Source organism: Ambystoma mexicanum, chromosome 2q (genome assembly GCF_040938575.1).
Source record: "Ambystoma mexicanum isolate Mex_15411 chromosome 2q, UKY_AmexF1_1, whole genome shotgun sequence".
Taxonomy (NCBI): Eukaryota; Metazoa; Chordata; class Amphibia; order Caudata; family Ambystomatidae; genus Ambystoma; species Ambystoma mexicanum.
Genome location: NC_090924.1, coordinates 15,985,285 through 16,006,470, shown reverse-complemented (window position 1 = coordinate 16,006,470; position 21,186 = coordinate 15,985,285).

Genomic DNA, 21,186 nt, shown 5'->3' with positions numbered 1-21,186 from the left:
TTCCCCGCAGCAGCCATTTTGGGCTGTCGCGGTGAAAATCAAAGGTGAGTCTTCACCTTTCTCCCCCTTGATCTCTGGCTGTATTTCAAGCCGGAGATTGAGGGAGGTTTCGTTGGAAAGGGTAGATTCTCCCCTTTCCAACAACACCTTGTGTGAAAGCATTGCTGGGTGCGAAGAGGGCGCAGAGCGCTCGATCCGTGCCCAGCAATGACCACTAGACACCAGGGATGTCTTTGAATGAGGGAGGCAGGTGGGGGCTGCTTACAGTAAGCAGCCCTCACCCACCGGCCCCCAAAGCATGGGGGCACATATGTGTACAACCCTGGGGGCAGATGGCTGATCATCTGCCCCCAGGGAAGGGGGCACATTAAAAAAAAGGAAATCAACGGGCATGGGGATGGAGGGCCCGGGAAGTTTTTTGCCCCCCTGAAAGTGTGGTGGCCCTCCCCCTCTCACACTAAGTGGAAAGGGGGGCCACCCCTTGTAGCCCTCCCTTGGAGGGGGGAGGGCCACCAGCAATAAGTGTGCAGGCCCCTCAAAGGATGGGGCCTGCAGGTTAGCACTCCCCCCGGGGGCAGATGGCTGATCATCTGCCCCCAGGGAAGGGGGCAAAATGAAAAATAAATAAATAAATAAATAAATAAAGGGAATTTTGTGTGGGAGTGGGGGGCCGCTAGCCACCAGGGATTTATGTTATAGAAAAGGGGGATGGCCCTCTCCTCCTCACCCCAAGGGGAAATGGGGGCACTACTTGTAGCCCTCCCTGGGGGCAGATATCTGCTCCTAGGAAGGGCCATCTGACCCCAGGGAGGGCTGCATGAGATGCCCCCCTCTTATCTGCCCCCAGGGAGGGCTGAATGAGATGCACCCCTGTATTTGGTGCGGATGGGAGAGGGTCACCCCCATTACATTAGAAAATTACCTGGCGGTTTAGGGTGCCCCTCAGCCCGCCCTAAAGTGTAGTGTACCATTTTCCATGTTTTTCTTTGTTTATGAAACTTGCCTTGGCGCAGAGGGGCACATTGGTGTGCCGATCTGGCCCCGGGGTGCCCAAACCTTACTGCCCCACCCACTGGGGGGCATGTCCCACAATTTTTGGGGGCCCTCTCCCCCCACCTCAAATGGAGGGGGGTTTACCTCACGCAGCCGTTTGTAGGAGGCCCAGGGAGGCCTGCATGAGGTGCTCCTTCCACCCATTTGGAATGAGGGGGGAGAGGGCCCCCAAAACTTGTGGCACAGGCCCCCCAGTTGGTGGGGTAGTACGGTTTGGGCACCCCAGGGCCAGATTAGCACACCAATGTGCCCCTCTGCGGCAAGGGGAGTTGGGTTACCAAAGGAAAAAAGTGAAAATGGTGGAACGCATTTTAGGGGGGGCTGTGGGGCACCCCAAAGGGACAGGGAATTTTCTAATGGGATGGGGCGTTGACCCCCCCACATCCCACCCACAATGGAGTGGGTGCCATTTCATGCATCCCTCCCTGGGACCAGATATCTGCTTCTAGGAAGGGACGCCTGAGCCCAGGGAGGAGTGCAGGACAGCCCCCCCTTATCTGCCCCCTGGGAGGGCTACATGAGATGCGCTGCCAATCCAAAGGGCAGCCTGCCATTTTGAATTATTTTCTTTGTTTGCCAAACTTGCCTTGGCACAGAGGGGCACATTGGTGTGCCAATCTGGCGTCGGGGTGCCCAAACCTTACTGCCCTACCCACTGGGGGGCCTGTCCCACAATTTTTCGGGGCCCTCTCCCCCCTCACCCCAAATGGTGGCGGTGGCACCTCATGCAGGCCTCCCTGGGGGCAGATATCTGCCCGTAGGAAGGGGCTAATGGGTATTCACTGGGAGTGAGGTTCAGTAGACCACCAGGGATGGCTTGCAAGGGGGGGCATACTTGCAAAGTATTTATTTGTTTTGCTGGTGTGACCATAGGTAACACATGTTTTTTGTTTTGTGTACAGCTTTTTCTACGCGAGCAGCTGCAATGTTATGTGAGTACTGTTTTTATTATTCTATGGTTAGGGCCCACTGTCAGTGGGGTGGGTGAGACTGGGGCTGGATTGTTGGTGGTGTGGGTGGGAATGGGCCATCTGCGCAGATACCTGGGGCACAAAAGGAAAAAGGTAACCCACTGGTAACCCCAAGCCTTTCATCACAGCACATTTTGTTCATGTGGGCAACCTACAGATCTGGGCCTAGGGTGTCGAAGCCAGCAAGGAAAACAAGGAACCCCATGCATTTCTGAAAAGAGGACACCCATGGAAATCCACAGAGTTCTGACTTACACAAATCGGCCCAGAATGTATTACCCAGAAACCCTGGCAAAGTCCGAAATCGGGTGAAAAAAACACATTTTCCGCACACATAGCACTTAAAGGGTTAAAGAACGTTGGTGTTTGAAAACTAAAGACAATTGGTATAGAAATATACCAGTGTTTTATCATAATCTATGTCAGGGCCTACCTGAAGAAGTACAAAGACAGTTAAAAAAGATTGTGGGGTTTGAAATGAGACCATGGCCAGCAATACAATTAACCATTGTCCATCACTAAAGGTTAAAACAGGAGAAGGATCAAAAGAAAGTGGAGGAAAGGCAAAAGTGGTACAGAAACAATTATCAAAAATGGGAGTAGAAGTAGCAGTATTGAGAAATACATACAACAGGAATAATGGACAGGGAGTTATCGTGCCACCGCAGGGCATGGGTAGTTATTTTGCAGGTAGAGGGGAGAATAGTTTTTACCCCAGAGAAGGAAGAACATTTGTTCACAAAGGGAGAGGTTTTGGGTTTGGTGGGAGAACAGCCCCGGTTTGGATGCCCTGGGGGAACTGGTGCAGTATTTTGGACATGTGAGAAAGTAGGACACATTTTGCAGGTATGTAAAAGTAGAGGAGCAATGCTGCTAGGTGCAATACAGTATGGACCAAGAGGGGGGTGGCATATCCAGCACCTATGGTGCACCACAGCAAAACTATGGGTACTATGACTACACACAATATTCACCAGATCAGACACAAGCACAGCAGGTGCAACAACACCAAGAGCTACAGATATCACCACAGACAGTGCCACCAACCACACTAGACATTGACAAAGAAACCCCAGAGTGCAGTGCAATCACAGCAAGCAGTGCCACAGTGGGATACCAATACTCTGCCACAGACAAAGACACCATGTATAGGAGGAGTGACAGTGGTTGGGGGGGAACCCTTTTACAGGGACAGGACATGAACATGTATCCCTAATAGGGCATCTCACAGAATAGCTTGATGTGCCCTATCCTATCAGCAACCACAGACATTCAACAGGAACAAAGGGTGGGGGTATCTGTAGGCAACCAGACTCTTTCGTTCTTAGTTGACACTGGGACAGCAAAATCCTGTGACAGTAGGAGAGTAGACTGTAGCTATCCCATTCCTAATTTCCAGGAAGACACCTGTTAACATATTGGGAAGCGAGGTTATGGCCAAACTCAATACGTCACTATCATTAACAGAGGACAGCATAATATGCTGTACACCAGGCACATACTTCCAGAGAGAAAAATAATACATACAAGCCTTGAATTGAAAATAGAGTATTCAGAGGTGCCACAACAAATAATGTTAGCTAAAATGTTACCATCAATTATGGGAAAAAGATTTGGCAGAGGAATCCGGCACACTATGGATGATCACTCCATATGCTGTGGGGGTTTTAAAAGGAATTAAAGCAGTAAAAATAAAATTAAAGAAAGGGGTAATTTCACCTCAGTAAAGCAGTACCCAAATATCCAAAGAAGCAGATTAAGGATTCTTTTATGCAACAGTAAATATGCTCATTAAGCAGGGAGTGATAGTGCCATCAGAACCTCCTTGCAACACTGCTGTATATGTAGTCAAAGAATCTCAGGGAGGGTGGTGGAGATTTACTTATATATTTATTTTACACTTATAAAAAGCACAAAACTCTCAGGCATCATGGTTTAGCAAGATTAGCAATATTGCACCTGCCTCCTTATGAGTTGGTGACAGGCTGCAGGATGCATTTGCCCATTACCTAACCCATGCGCACGCAGACAGATTCCCAAAGCACTGTGACTGTTAGTAAATGTGTTACAGGACTTGTTGATGTCCATGACTAAATACCTCTCTCTCTCTTTTGGTTCTTAACAGGAAAGGAAACTAATATTGTCTACTGCACATATTTGAGCAGTGTACATTGTTCAGACAGGTAGCCCCTGATGAATTTCCTGATACTATTTAGAATAGTCTTTAAAGGAAAGAAACATGTTGGGCTATGTGATGTTTTATAAATTGGTATGACTGGAATAGCATGAATATGAATGGTGTGCTTGATGTGAGTTTTACATATTTGATTCTGTTTGCACAGCACTGGACACTTTATTTGCATTAGTGGAAGGGTGACACCTGTTTTTCCTCATTAGTAAACTGTCTGATCTGTACTGTCAGTATTAGTAAATTAACTATACAAGATTTTAACGCAATGTGTTAATAATAAAATATGTATTTTGATAAACATCATTTTGACTGATTTTCTTGTTGACAGAGTTGTGAAAACTTCACCCTGTAACAGTTTTTGTTTTTTTTGCCTACAAGTATCTTGTTGTGTATTATTAAAGGTTTTTAAACCTGTTAGAGGGATTGCTTGTGGGCTTTTTCTCCCTCATGCCTCCCACAGTTGTTGATTGTACCTGGCATGGTTAGTGGACCGTGAGGCTGTACCCGTAGTTTGGGTTTCTCTGTTTTATTCAGGACTCATTTACTTTTTGGCACTGGTCAGAGTTGTTCACTTTAGAATACAGGACCTACTGGGGGTTTAATCCATAATCCATATAGGGCTAACGGTGTTGTCCGGCTTTCCGTTTTTCATCAATCCTTTAGCATCTGAATGTTAGCTCTGTTTGAAAACATTGAAAATGGCGTTAGAAAGATGCAAAAGCTATGACGAGAAATACATCACTGACTTACTTGAAAAAGCATCCATTTTGGGAGGATAAACAGAAGAGATTACCAATATAACAAACTGGGATTAACTAACTCAACTGAAGAAGAGGATAATAAGAACAGAACTACATAGTTCAATCATGCTTGAATATCTACGCAAAAGCACACTCCCACAAGGACTTGTAGTGTGCAACAAACTGTGACTCTTCCTCGACAATAAGAATTTAAATTCACAATGGAGTTATGTGGCAAACAAATGTGCTTGGGATTGGATCATCTTAATCATAGACACTGCCACAAAAATGACTGAAAGGATCCTAGTAGATCTCAATACATTAGAGGAAGAGATTGAAAAGGTTGTAGCATTAGATCTCTATAAAAAGAGAATAGACAAACTACTGATGGAGATGAATAACTTTACGCATGAACAAGGACCTCATAAACTTCACCCATAAAAAAGCTTTTCACTACACGCAGGACAATTATCCTCCAAATGAACAGCAAGATGAAGGGTCCAGCAGCTCTGGGAATGTACAGAAGAAGAGAGTTAGATTTAGAACCACCTCCTTTAGCTCCAGTGATGGAAGCAATAACGGAGATGCAGGATCTAACTGTGGCAGATACAACCATCGCCAACAGGGAAGATGTAACATTTATCACGGTGGAAGGAACAGCAATCATGGGAATCAAGGAAGAAGAGGCAATGGAGACCAATTATTTAGAGAAAGGGCCAAATGATTGGGATCCGGAACCCTGGATAACTCGCAGTATGCGAGAATTGTGGGAAATCTGTCTTCCTATAACTCCAAGGAAGATGCGACAAGGGTCTTGGAAAGAGGAATGGGTTTTGTACCAAGGAACTCACACAATCCTTTCTTTTTTCATCAGGAGTTCTTCAAATTCATGAGGAAATACACCTTCAGCAGTATTTTCAGGATAAATAACCCGAACCGGATGGTTCAGACACAGGCCTCTACAATAAATCGCTTTTCTGCATACCTACACAAGAACAAAGTGCAGAAGCCCAAGTGTTCCGGAGTAGGGTCTTGCATGACTTAGATTTCCCTGAGAAACAATCTAAGGGGAAGAGTAGATTTAACAACACAAGTAAGAATGAAAGTAACGCCATGAGGAATGTGCTCTCTAGTAAGAAAATTGTCATTCGTAAGGCTGACAAGGGAGGAGCAATTGTACTACAAGACAGAGAAGGGTATATGAGAGAGTATAATAGAAAGCTTTTAGATCGTAACTGCTATGAACTCCTAGCGAATGACCCAACCAGGAGACTTCAAGAAGTGATCTCTATTAAGGTCACCAAAGCAAAACAAAGGGGTTGGGTCTCTCTAAAAGAGGCAGATTTCCTCATTAAGGACAAACCTCAAGTACCTCAATTTTACATGCTACCAAAGATTCATAAGTCTATGCAAGATCCACCAGGCAGGGCGATCGTCTCAGGGCAGTGCTTGAACCATTGCCACATTTTGCAGATGCCTTTTTACAACCAATGGTATAGAAAATGGCCTTGTTTATACAAGATACTACACAAATTATCAAATAAATTGAAGGAATAGGTTTAGATCCATCAGTGAATATATTGCTTGTACTTGATGTAGTTGCTCTTGACACAAGTATTCCTCAAAGAGCATCAATTGAGATGCTTGAGGAGAAGCTACTTCAGGACCATACAGTTAGAACCACACCTGTATCTTTCATACTTTGGTATGCAGAAATGACCTTGACGGAAAGCAAGCTATTTCCATTTTAATGGGAAATTCTTCAGGCAGATACATGATATGATATGATATGATATGGCATTTGTAACGCGCCTATACACAAGTATTGGTACAGCAATGGGGATGACCCTGGCACCAATCATAGCTAACCTCTATATGGAGGTTTTTGAACTCAACAAGATCTTGAGTATTTACAATCCGTATGCTAAGTACATACGAATCTGGAGGTACTATATTGATGATATTTTAGTCATCTGCAATGATAGCAGAGGAGAACTAAAGAACTTCTGCCAATGGATCAATACCCAGGACAGATTCCTCAAATTCACATCTAATTACAGCATAGAAGAATTGAATTTTCTGGACATTACGATCACAGTTGAACAAATTAAGAAAATCTTGTTCGTCAAACCTTTGCGTAAACTATAATAGTTTCCATCCATGACATGTGAGGGATAATCTCCCCCTAGGACAATTTCTTCGCCTCAAAAGAAATAGCGCCAACAAGGATATTTTGAAAAAAAGGCTAATAGGATGAAGGAGTGTCTGCAACAACAGGGTTACCCACACAAAATTACAGCAAAAGCACTAAAAAGATCCAGAAACAACAATAAAGACTCTCTCCTGGAATACAAGGATCGACCAAGCAATATGGACAAAAATAACAATCTAGTTTTTTGTGAACACATACAGCCACAATTTGAATGCGATCAAAAAGATAATTTCAAAAAATTTGAATATTTTAGAAAAAAACTGCAGCCTGTTCCGAGACCAATGATAGCTTTTAAAAGAAGCAACAATCTTAAAAACCATCTGCCACAGGATGACATCAGTTTAAAACCCATGAAACAAAAGACATTGCCTGAACAATGTGGCATGCCAGAGATCAATGGTCATCATCCCTGTGGAAATTGTACGTGTTGTCGATTTACCACTAAAAGTACCGAAATCAACATTGGACTGCCATCACCATGGAAGCAAACTCATTTCACCAATTGCAACTCATCCATGGTAATATACGTCATCTGGTGCCTTTGTAGAGAAATTTATAGTGGTAAAACAGAAAGGAAAATAAAATTGCGGATAGGCGAACACAGAAACTGCCTGAAAAATCAGACACCAAATGCACCAATGGTGGACCATTGGATTGAAGCAATACATTCACCAGAGGAACTAAAATGGTAAATCCTGTATAAATTAAGACCAAGCATGGACTGCAATCGTGATACGAGTTTGCTCCTGAGAAAAGAACAGCATTTAATTTTCCTAACTAAAAGTGGTCAGCAAGGTCTTAATGAAAAAGTAGACTGGATGGCATGACACTGGAGACTTTTGCAGCAGTACAGTATGATCAGGTGACAGGGTTTCAACAGAAGATAGTTTGACGCCCAATGAATACAATAACAATTGAATTCCCACACATGGATACATCCTGTGTAGGCAATACGGAAGCACAACCATCGATATATGGGGGGGTCTTCTGGTCTCCGTGTTAACATTTAAGTCATAGATGTGTCCAGCGGGTGTATTTACACATGTGTTTGTCGGATTTGGCCTTTGGAAGCATTCTGGTAACCAAGGTTACAAGCACCGGTGAGATCGCAAGGCAAAGTGCACTAAAGTAAACAAAGGACTGAAACTATACGAAGTGAACACAGGAGGCGTGTCATTTCGACAATCGTTGGAACAGGGATTCACAACCCCATGAATGTTTGAAACAGTGGACGTGAGACCACAGTTGCAAGACGCACTATTGCAGATACGGGATGCAACATTCAGTAGGCAGCACAAGAGCGACGAACCTGTAAGGAAATATACTGTGTGAAACTTAGAGGAGTCAAGTCGTTCATTTCGTGTAATTTATGTAGCTCTTTGGTTTTTGTAGCTACCGCTTAGGTGCTGAGAGACTCGCTGGAGCAGCAAATCACAGCACCCCCGAGATGGAACAGTGGCATAACACCATTGAGAGGAGTGTGTCGGCAGCAATGTCAGCCCGCTGAGGCAGTTTTACCACTTTAGAATGTTTGAAAGCACTAACTCGACCAGAACACTCAGGTAAATCCCTATGCATCGATTGCGCAATTTGGAGCACAATGGAAAGATCAGTTTTAGACATTTTTGATTCTGATAATTAAAATATAACTGTAAAAATTAAATTCATTTTGATTTATAGCTCACCCGTTTCCATTGCACGTTGCAGATTACTACATATCTACAGCGGATAGACCAACAGTACCAACATAAAACAGCTGTTCGCTTTTTTCAGTGGTGTACCCGCTTTGAGTTTCCCAATGCGAATGCTTTTTGGTAAGCCCGCCTTTTAAATATCGACGAGATTAATGTTCTTAAATCCTGGCAAACAATCGTATGACGAGGAGGGTTGACCAAGATGGTTGGTTTGTCTCTTTGCTTCATTTAGAACACTCAAATCTGCACAATATCTAGAAGATACATCGATCCCTAGTAAGGTGCCAGTCGCCCCGCCCAACTTCAACAGCTTTGTCATGGCTTTTGTTGATCATTGGAGAGACGTGTGCCCTGACTAGTAAGCCCCAGATTCTTGACAATACTACAGTTTGAAGCTGCAACACAGATTTAGACGTGACATTTCAATACTGTTAAAAGTAGGAACTGGTTTTAAGATTTCACTGAGTGAGCAACTCTGTTTAGTTTCCAGTAGGATGCCCTTTCACACTTTAACCATTGAGTCCTGATATTTTTGTTTATTGAATTGGTGTAATTAGCATACACTAGCATTCCCTAGATAGCTGGTTGGTGCAGTGAGATTAAAACTCCCTAACATATGGTATTTTCACATCGATGTTTATTCTGTTCTAGGGGAAGGTTTGACATTCTGTTGAAGAGAAAACGACACTGTTGGATTAACAGTTATAAATACAAAATCATTCACTTTAATAAAAAAAGTTAATTGTAAACTAATTTTGTCTACTGCACATATTTGAAGCAGTGTACATTGTTCAGACCGGTTGCCCCTGATAAATTTCCTGATACTATTTAGAATAGTCTATAAAGGAAAGAAACATGTTGGGATATGTGATGTTTTATTAATTGGTATGACTGGAATACCATGAGTATGAATGGTGTGCTTGATGTGAGTTTTACATATTTTATTCTGTTTGCACAGCACTGGTTACTTTATTTGCATTAGTGGAAGGTTAACACCTGTTTTTCCTGATTAGTAAACTGTCTGCTCTGTACTGTCAGTATTAGTAAATTAACTATACAAGATTTTAACGCAATGGGCCTCATTACGAGTTGGCCGGTAAAAAAAACAAATTACCGGCATGCCGGTGCAACCGTGTCCGTGTATGGTGGGTGTGTGGGGATGTTGGGGGTGGGGATGGTGGGTGTGTGGGGATGTTGGGGGTGGGGACTAGTTTGTTTATATTGAGGGGTAGAGGTCCACGTTGGTTCCTGTTCACTGTACATAGTTTTAATTAATTGAATACACCTTGTGAGCATAAGAAAAACACATGAGAGGACATTGCTTTTTGAGTGTGTGTCAATTTATTTCTTAACAGTGCTCAGTGTCCCCCATTCTGAGTGCCTTGTGTTACCCAGTCCATCAAATGTATTGTGCAATCAAAGTTCGGCATACAACATGTCCTTCATTCACATTGTGACGTGGTCAGTATGCATCTTCTTCACCTTCATCCTCCTCATCTTTTGCCGGAATCAACGGTTGATTCCAAGTCAGCATGCACGCGCATACCGGCATGCTGGTAGCGGCTGCACCGGCATGCCGGTAAGGCCCTCCAAACCACCGATGGCGGCATCATCCATGCCGCAGACACGGGCACCAGCGTCCTAGATCCCGTAAGGAATGATATCATTGATACCAGTATCATAAATACTGGCACCGGAAGTGCCAGTACTGGAAGCAACATCATCGCGCCGGAACGGGAAATGCTCCGGTGGCCATCTTTAAAAACACAGTCCATTGCAATCCTCTGCCTACAGTACCTGGATTGGCGAACTGTGGACAGTGTCAGCAAGGAGATGGCCAAGGCAACCCGAAAAGGCACAGTGCAGCTGCGAAAGCCATGTTTTAGTGATGAGAAACTCAACATGCTCACCGACACACTGGTCGAGCACGCAGATTTTGTGTTCTGCGCAGACCTGCACCGTGCGGCACAAATACAGAAAAAACTACTGGGAGGAGGTGGCGCAGAAGGTCTCTGTGGTGGGGACAACCCCACGCACCGTAAAAGACTGCAGGAAACACTGGGACAATCTGCGGCTGCCTGTCCGCAACATCCTCTCAGCAATCTGCAGCCAGACCTAGGCAACAGGTGGTGGAGCATCATCCCCTATAAAGGTGGCACATTGGGAAGAAACCTGCAGCACCGTCATACATGGAGGCCATCAAGGGTGTTGGCCATTCCAAGATGGTAGTCCCATCATTGGCAGATGATGGTGAGTGACCCTTAGCGTAATACAAAAGTCATCACACACATCCAATACCCTAAGTAAAAGGGTGGAGTCCAGATGGCAAGTAGATGAGAGCGTATACATGGCCCATCACCTCCCACCTAATGTCGGCCCCTACGAAACCGCAACATCCCTGCCATGAAAACACACAACTAACCCTACTGACACAAACCACATGAGTCCTCAATTACAAACACAAGCACCATTTGCATGCACACACACACATATACATCACCACACAGATACAGGCCTGACCACTGTGCCATCTCATTGCATGGTACACACATCTCCACTAACGATTGCAAACTTGACCCACATCCTAACAGCACATGGCACACAGACCCTGAGGCATGGCTACAGCACTCAAGCCACGATACACCTCTAGCCCACCCAACAGGCACCATGCCCATCATGGCTGCACCAGAAGGATGCCCAAACACTGCACCTCCCTCCAACTCCTGCAAGCACCATAGACACCCCTCCAACATGTACACAATGATGCACAGGACTCCAAATGTACTTGAATCGATATATGTAGGATGTAAGTTCACCCATGACTGATGCCCTGCCTCTCTGTCCCCCACAGGCATGGGATCAGACAGCGAGGCAGAACACACCGCAACACCAAAAAATACACCATCACGCCTGAACAGAGGGAACGACGACGCCTCCAGGCCATCGACATCAAGGGCTGGCCAGAGGTGAACCACTGCTCCCAAGCCACAGCCCCCATCCAACAGGGCACACAGGCTGGAGAACCAGACGAGCACCTAGCGCCAATACCTAGGCAGGAGCCCCATCAAGAACACACTACTGCCATCAAGGCACCCATGCCAAAAGTCACACCACCCACAAAAGTCACATAAAAAAAACTCTGCCCCACAGCAAACACCTCAGGTGGATGAGGAGGGATGACCAGCAGCCAGTGATGTGGAGGGCCCACAGTCAACGGCCACGAGTGACCTCGGTGAGGTGGCACAATCGCGGAGGAGGAACTGGAGGAGGCGGACAGTGCAGGCTATTGCATGTCCGAGGAAATGCCAGATACCCCAACCATGCTGCCTGCACCACAGTTCCCCTCCGAACATTGCTCAGGTGGACCCAGCATTGCGGAGGACATGCCTGTAGTAGCACGCAGCCCCGGAACAACGCACACACCACCACCTCCCGTGCGACCACCAGCTGCGCAATCCATCCAGGACTTGAAAGGGCGGTTGACCCGCCTGGAGGAGCGCCAGCAGGCCATGCATGACATGGTCAAGCAATACGTTGCGGAAAGGGAAGCCACACGCCTGGCCATGCAAGAAAACACTAGGAAAATGATCCATGCTGTCTACCGTGTAGCCAGGCACGTGCGTGAGGGCATGGCAGCAATGACACAGGCTGTCACCCAGTTGGTTGCCACCATGGCCTAACATTGTGATGCAGAGGCTGACTGACAACCCCCACATTTGACCAACTCAACCCCGGCGAGTTCTACCCAGACAAGCCCAGTGCGGAGGTCACTGTGCAGTATGCGCCAACCAGACCAACAACTCCCTCCACCTAAAAGGGGCGTCAGTAGCCTGACACACATTGACAAGTCAGGAGGGGGTCCAGTTGTATGTGAAATGGGTGCAGGGGGGATATGTGGGGGTGTTGTGGGTTGGGGGCGTGGGTGTGTGGGGATGTTGGGGATGAAGGTGTGTGAGGATGTTGGCGGGTGGGGGTAGGGGGTGGGGAGCGTGGGTGTGTGGGGATGTTGGGGGCAGGGGGGTGGGGGCATGGCTATGTGGGGATGTTGGGGGTGGGGGGTGGGGATGGTGGGTGTGTGGGGATGTTGGGGGTGGGGACTAGTTTGTTTATATTGAGGGGTAGAGGTCCACGTTGGTTCCTGTTCACTGTACATAGTTTTAATTAATTGAATACACCTTGTGAGCATAAGAAAAACACATGAGAGGACATTGCTTTTTGAGTGTGTGTCAATTTATTTCTTAACAGTGCTCAGTGTCCCCCATTCTGAGTGCCTTGTGTTACCCAGTCCATCAAATGTATTGTGCAATCAAAGTTCGGCATACAACATGTCCTTCATTCACATTGTGACGTGGTCAGTATGCATCTTCTTCACCTTCATCCTCCTCATCTTTTGGTGGAATCTGGTCCATGTCAGGGGGCAGGGGTACGTTGCGCTGGATGCGCATGTTGTGCAGCATGGCACATGCCAACACCATCTTGCCCACCTTCTCAGCCCTGTATATGAGTGCCCCACCTGATCTGCTGATGCAGTGAAAACGGGCCTTCAACAGGCCAAGGGTCTTCTCAATCGTGACACGAGTGCATGCATGTGCACGGTTGTAGTCCTCTTCGTGCCTGTTGACTGGTTGCCTGATGGGGGTCAGGAGCCACAGCTTCAGGGGATACCCGGCATCACCTGCACAGGAGCAATGGAAAGTGTATTGGTGAACATTGTTGTCATTCCTTGTGTGCAATGCCTGTACAGTGTTCATGGTAACATGCCACAGATTCATCATGACTGCACTTGACATGTCCTTATTGTAAGACCCAGGTGTTTGTACTTAGGGATGATTCATGCTTGGCAGGGTATGTGTGCCGTTCACGTCTTAGGGACCTTTCCATCAGGTACAGTACTCACACAAATGAGTTGATAATGACCATGATCTGCTGACATCTGATGGGTGTGTTGCATTTGAAATGTGTACTATACATGTGGAGTGCATCATGACATATTTGCCTGATGTGCTTCATGATACAGAGTGGTTTTCTAATCATGTTCACGACTACTTGATGTCACCATGTACTTGTCCATCACTGCATTCCCCCATATGACCAAGGCCCAATGGCAATGGTGGTATGGTCCGCCAGTGACGGCAAACATTTCTGTGAGGGGGCTGGGTGTGTACTGGCATGGTGGAGAAGAGGTACTGTGGATGGGTCCTGCGCCACTTGCTAATATGTTAGTGGTGGTAACTGATCGGTGATTAAATTAGTTTCCTTTCTTGCACCATTGCAAATATAAGTGTCCCTTGCTGTGCCTGGGCCGGTATACTGGTCTGCGGTGCTCCTGTGGGGTTGCTGCAGTGACAGAGATTTCCATGTGTGGGATTTGCACCAGGCATGGCTGCATGTCCCGTGATGGTACCCGTGGTTCATGTGTGATTGTGGTCAAGGTGCATGTGCTGGGGTGGATGCTGTATATGTTGCTTACATTAATGCAGAGCTGTGTAGGCATGCCACATCTGCATCCATTGGCTGTGTCGTATATTCTTTCGAGGTGATTGGGGTCACAGTTTTGCCACCAAGGTTGCTGTGTCCCCACCCACCCTGAACAACACACCTCATACCCCAGCCAGCAGACAGGTTGCCTATGCTTGTGGTCCCCCCCCCCCCCAGGCAACACCCCTCATTGCCCTGTTGTTGGACTTACCCAGCAGCCAGGTACATTGTGCAGAGTGTCGTGCCATGTAGTGGGGAAGCGTGGAGTTGCGCAGCACCGTGGCATTGTGTGTGGATACCAGGAATCTTGCACAGCAATGCGTAATTAATTGCCTTGCATCACACACCATCTGGACATTCAGGGAATGGTAAAGCTTCCTGTTGCGGTACACTACCTTCTCGACATGCCGGACTACCAGCTCCACATGGGTGCAGTCGATGGCACCAATTACATTTGGTATGCCTGCCAGGGAATAGAATGCTATTTTGGTGGCATTCACTTCCTCCACAGTCTGTGGTAAATATATGTGGTACCTTTGATGTTTCAGGAGGGCATCTAGCACTTGGTTGAGCACACGGGAGAAACATGGTTGTGAGATGCCATGCAGCTGCCCCACTGTGTGCTGTTAGGTGCTTGTGGCAAGGAAGTGTAGCACAGACACGACCTTCAGCAAAGGAGGGATGCCTGTGCGGATGTTGATAATGCTTAGCAAGTCGTCAGGGATGAGGTCCACTATTGTGCATATGGTGTCCCTGTCCAGGCGGTACAGGGTGTGGATCTGTGCAGCGGTTAGGTCAAATGGACTGGCCCTTAGGCAAGGTATTGGTGGCTGCCTGCGGGGTAAAACTGCCTGTCCTGATGGTATGTGCTGGTCCTGTCTCTACCTCCTTCTACTCCTGTGCCTCCGCTGCATTCCCTGGTTCAATGCCTGCTGGAGTAGTAGCAGTGCAGGCATGTCCTCCAGCCCAGTACTGCAACTGCTAATGATAGCGTTTTGGGTTTGGAAGGGGTGTGGTGTGTGGGTGTGCTCCTTTTGTGCTGTGCCAGACTCCATTGCCTCCACCTGTGCTGATTGAGTGCAACTGTGGCAGGTTTCAACACAGCAGATTGCTATTAACGGCTGTCCCGCGATGCCGGTGTTAACAGCATCACGGTACCCATTCTTACCAGCATCTGGATTCTGATAAGTGCATGTCCGTGCACCTTGTAATTTTCACTTCCTTATGGCATGCCAGTGTTGCTGGCATGGCTGCTGCGTGCCCGTGCCGACTCTGGGAAGGTGCTACCCAGTCACAACGGGTACCTGCAGATGGTGGTAGCACCAGCATTGTGGGTTGTAATGTACCAGTCTGGTAAACTATGCCGGTATTCCCTTACCGGTATCGTTATTACCGGACCAGCAGCCTTGTAATGAGGCCCAATGTGTTAATAATAAAACATGTTTTTTTAATAAACAGCATTTAGACTGATTTTCCTGTTTGACTGAATTGTGAAAACCTTCCCCTGTAACATTTCTTTTTGCCTACAAGTATCTTGTTGTGTATTAGTAAAGGTTTTTAAACCTGTTAGAGGGATTGTTTGTGGGCGGCTTTTTCACCCTTACGCCTCATACTGTTGTTGATTGAACTTTCACTAGAACAATAAGAAAGTAGTTGGTGCTGTAAGTTGACTCAAGGTTCCTAATGTGCATATCCCAAAGGAACAAAGCGGAAAGCCAAATCTAGGCGACAGTATGCTAAGGACTTTTTGAATACATCACCCGCATAGTATTTCTGCTGCTCCTGAGGACTATTTTTCACAAGTACAATAATCAATATAAAACTATTTTCTCCACGTTCCTATCTCTACATTTTATTGGGACTATTTTTATACTATTTTACACAAGAACATACATCTTTAACGGACTGTTTTTGCTACTTTTTATCTTTACATTTTTTTGGTTTTGGGGGACTATTTCTATTTTCCCCATGTTTTATATTTTCATTTTTTATCAGCACTATTTTTACATTTTTATATTTTTCAATGAACCACATAATAGTGAAAGTGGTTTGAAAATCATCAATCAAATATTGTATTATCGTCATTGGATGCAAAATGTTTTGAAAATAGGTATATACAGCTCGCCTCACTCACTTGCAAAAATACTAATTCACTATTGCCCCGTACTAAGCAAACATTTTTATATTTTTCAATGCACCACATATTAGTGAAAGTGATTTGAAAATCATCAATCAAATATTGTATTATCGTCATTGGATGCAAAATGTTTTGAAAATAGGTATATACAGCTCGCCTCACTCACTTGCAAAAATGCTAATTCACTATTGCCCCGTACTAAGCAAACTGTACGAATGTTTTCATATCCTTATGTTCCTGATCTCTTCATAATACCCCGATCAATACGTTACAGGACACCTCTACAAACAATTGACATCATGGCTATTGCAGTACTTCTGTTTTCCCTTTTCTTTTGTTGTTTTATTTCTTATTTTATCTCACATTACAGTTAACTGATAAGATAAATGTGTCCCTATGGCATAATGTTAGTAAAGAAGTTAGAAAGCAAGTAGATTTAAGTTAGAAAGCAAGTAGATTTCCAGTTAGAGCAGGAAATGGTATTCCGCCCAGTTGTGGAGACAGTAAGGGCTAGGAGAAGCATTACAGATAAGTATTTCATGAGAAGGTATTTTGATAATTCCATAAATATTGAACGAAACTCATGGTATAGGTCAATGGAGAAGGTGGGCAGAGAGAGAGATCAAGGAAAAGCTGTTTTGTTTGCTCACAGCCTCTCGAGGATGGGTTGATGGAATAAAGGGATGAAAAGCAGAGGCAGTATGGACGGCACCAATAGAAGTGATAGAAAACGCAGACAGAGTGTGCTGTGAGGAATGGAAAGAAACGGCAAAATGTTTAACATAGGTGGAAGATGAAGCAGGACCATTACCCATAACCAAACTGCAAGCACCAACATTATGCATGAGAAATAATGGTTCAGTAAAGCTTGGTGACAGTGAAGGGTGCAAACATATTATGGATTTTCCAGGTATGAAAGTTGGCACAGCTGTACTAACGGACCATTAATGGGCTTGTAGTACGAGAGCATATATGCAGCTTCCACCCAACTGGGGTGGCATATGTACCCGCACAGGATGAGGAGAATGGGACCTTGACAGAGGCATATATTCCTTGAAGGAGCTGCATGATAAAATGGAGGAGGAAGTAAATGACATTGAGGACGATAGCTGGTTCAGTTATGTATTCTCCTGAATGCTTAGATGACTGACAGATGCATTCAACTTTCTGTTGCCAATTTTGGTACTGGTCCTAATGGCCTTTTGCATCTTGAGAATAGCAATAAACCAATGTAAAAGGACTGGCAAGAAGGTACTCCAAATGACAGTAATGGTTAATGTGGCTGCTACCGTTCATCAGTACAATCAAACGGATGAGGACGTTTACTGTCCCATGTACCCATTGGGGCCATCAACTAGACAACCTCGAGCAGTGTTTACATGTCCAAAAGATGCCCATGACTACAATGAGCACTGGATGAAATGTGACGACAATGGTGAGTTCTGGCTTATGACATTTAGTCCAGCAGAATACGTAGCACAAGGAGGGAACATGAGGGGTTCTCCATAGTGTGGCTGCCCAAGGACAGCTATAATATGATGAGAGAAAATGGAAGTGAGGTTGATTACTTGACCAGAGGGGCGAATGTAGTGGGGCAATTGTTGGCTAGAGAGCAGGTGCCTCCTACCTTACCCAGACAAAACAGAATTACAATATCAGAAAGGACCCATTTGAAACTGCACTTTAAATCCTCTTGGAAATGCAACTGGCACAAACAATATTAAGTTTTGCTACACAAGTAGGGACAGAAGAGGCCGTAGCTTGCACAATTAGTATGTCTTTTAACATAAAATAGACTAGGTGACAGCTAAGTGTGTACCAAGGATGACAGACTCACGACACTAGTAGGGCAGTATTTCTATAGGTATTGATGAGGTTGCAGTGTACCTATATGTAGAAATGTTATGTGTCAGGCATGCACCAGGTTCTCGGTAGGCAGCAAATAAATGCAGAGCAAATATGTCCTGCAGAAGAAACATAACGTGCCATGTTAAAATTGTACCAACAAAGAATTCAGCTTGCTGCTTCAAGAAAAGGCCAGTTAAGCACGCTTGAACAAGTCAGGGGAAATGCTTTAGCCGGCTAGATGGTAGATACATTAAAAGCAATGTCAACAGCCCAAGGCCTTCGGAACTAGAAATTATTGTGTGCGGTCAGCTGTCAGATGAATTGAGTTGCGAAGGCACGGCAAACCATGTCAAGTTTATGGGACGAACTGGGCATCCCAGAAAGTTAGAAGGTGTTGGCAGATACATTTTTCTGCAGTCGGCAAGTGGTGACTGAAGGAGCAAGAAGCGACTAAAGAAAAAACAACTAATTACAGCGATAAGATCTTAGGAGGGTAAAAGATAAATATGTCAAGAGCAGGATGGCGATCATGGGTTGCGAACAAAGTCTTGAGCCCCGGGGACTCATGGCATGGGAGGTAACATGGGCTATTTGATTTAATCAACATAAGGCAATACGCTTGTCTCTCTCACTCTCTCACCTACATAAATGTGTCATCATGCAGCCAGTTCATGGATAGTGTGACGGCATTGTACCCAATGAGCACATGTCTTTTTTTTACTGCAGAAGTAATTTAGGGCCTACCAATTAATTTCTAGATATGATGAGGTAGCACTTTTTAGGGGAATGTTCATGGGTGGGATTTTAGATAACGATTGTCCATTCTGTAGTTGTATACATATATGATTCCATATGTAGCCTAGTAGAGGGAGCCAATTATCAGGAGTGATAGGTTTTCATAACTGTGACATCACAATGACTCATTTGTACTATATAAACTCCTGTTTTCTGTTCAAACATTGGAGAATTCTGGCAGTCATATAAACTGGTTACCTTGCATTAGGCATACTACAATCACTCTGTGTTGTCTCTTTTTTGCATGTATACAGAAAATCAATCCAGTAAATACTAATACCATATTTGGTAAAGAGAGTTGTACTGGGTTATTACACCTTTGCTGCCACACATGCACTAATAGCAATGACTGCATGTGAAAACACAACAAAATTGCATTTCAGAAAACCAGTAATGTATCATTGCTTCCAGTAATGCTCATATCAGAAGCAAAAACACCACATATGCTCAAGTAGACACCCCAGAGGGCAGCCATCATAGCAGTTCAATCCATCAATAGTAACAGACAGGGAAATGCATCAATTTTTCAGGATAGTCTGCTTAGATGCCTGTGATTAGCAAGTGTGTCACACAGGGGGTAGCCTGGCTAAGTTGAGACATACTATCAGTTTGGTATGTTATTATTGAAAGAGACAATTTTTCAAAAATAAGGGTTCTTTTGTTCTTTTAACTGTAGAACAGACTTGAGACACATGCTCTTTTTCTGTTCACAGTTCCCTTTTTCTTCTGCCATTTTTTGTTGTTCTTTGCTTTTCATTTATACCAAGACACCGTAATTTATATTTTGTTGTCTGGATAAGAGAAACCGTGTGTAATAAAACTGCACCCTTATTTTGAAAAATTGTCTCTTTCAATAATATAAAGTAGACTTAAAAAAACAGTCTATTTGTTTTGTCTAACCTCTAGGGGTTTCTTAGAATACATCACGAGTATGAACCACTGGTGTATCTTTGATAACACCACCAATCTAAACACAACTAATTACATACCAAACTGATAGTATGTCTCAATTTAGCCAGGCGGCTACTCCCTGTGTGACACACTGTATAGTTCAGCCTTAGGTTCCGCCTTTATGGGCTGCCCCTTCAGTTGCATGTGATTAGCAAGTGTACATTAAACAGGAACTCCTTAGGATAACATTTATGGTAAAAACCTCTATGCCCATCGTATACATCCATGTTCCACATTAACAAATACAGTACAACATATTTTGCCCTACCACACTCTTGCTTCTCCCAGCACCCATTTAATAACTCCTCCTTAATCATCCTCAAGAAAAAGCATACACAATTAACCACCTCACCTGATTCCATCTATCTCAGAATAATAGCACAGTAGCCTAATGCACTATCCTGCCTTTCCCGGACAAACTAATACCTACTACTAATAATCAACAAAAAGATATCAGCATATATGTCCTCCCTTCACTGTCCACCCCCACTGTACAAATGTTTCAATGGCCATATGCCCTAACCAGCCCCAGAAAACTTTCTTCACACACCCTATCAATAATACTGTTTCCCCCAACCCAATAAGCAACCCCATTAATTTGACATCTTATAAACCCCATTATCAATTTCTTACATACCATAACTATTTGACATCACACCACATCCAGATAAAAGGGTGTGATATTTCAAAACCCAATATATGCCCTAACAGATTGATTGAAATGATTTATTGATTGATTTAACAGAGAAACCAGGATTCAAAAAATTCCGGATGTAGATAACCTGACACAACAGATGCTTGAAAATCAACCATTTGGTCTACCTGCAATGCTGAAAATAAAACATGAAACCACCAAAATAACCTCCACCACTAAAGAGCTAGCATGATTGCCATGTGTCTGAAAGGGAACAGAGGTGCAACTGTCCATTAACTTTGCCAACTTCTAATATATCTGCGCTTGAAACCATAAATGTTTTAATGATAAACCTAATCACCAATATACGGTCACAAAAAAACTGCTTAATATCCAACTACAAAGCCCACACACAGCCACAAAAGTTGTCAAGAGTATGGTTATAATGCTTGGTTCACACTAGGATTTCCTATGCACCCTAA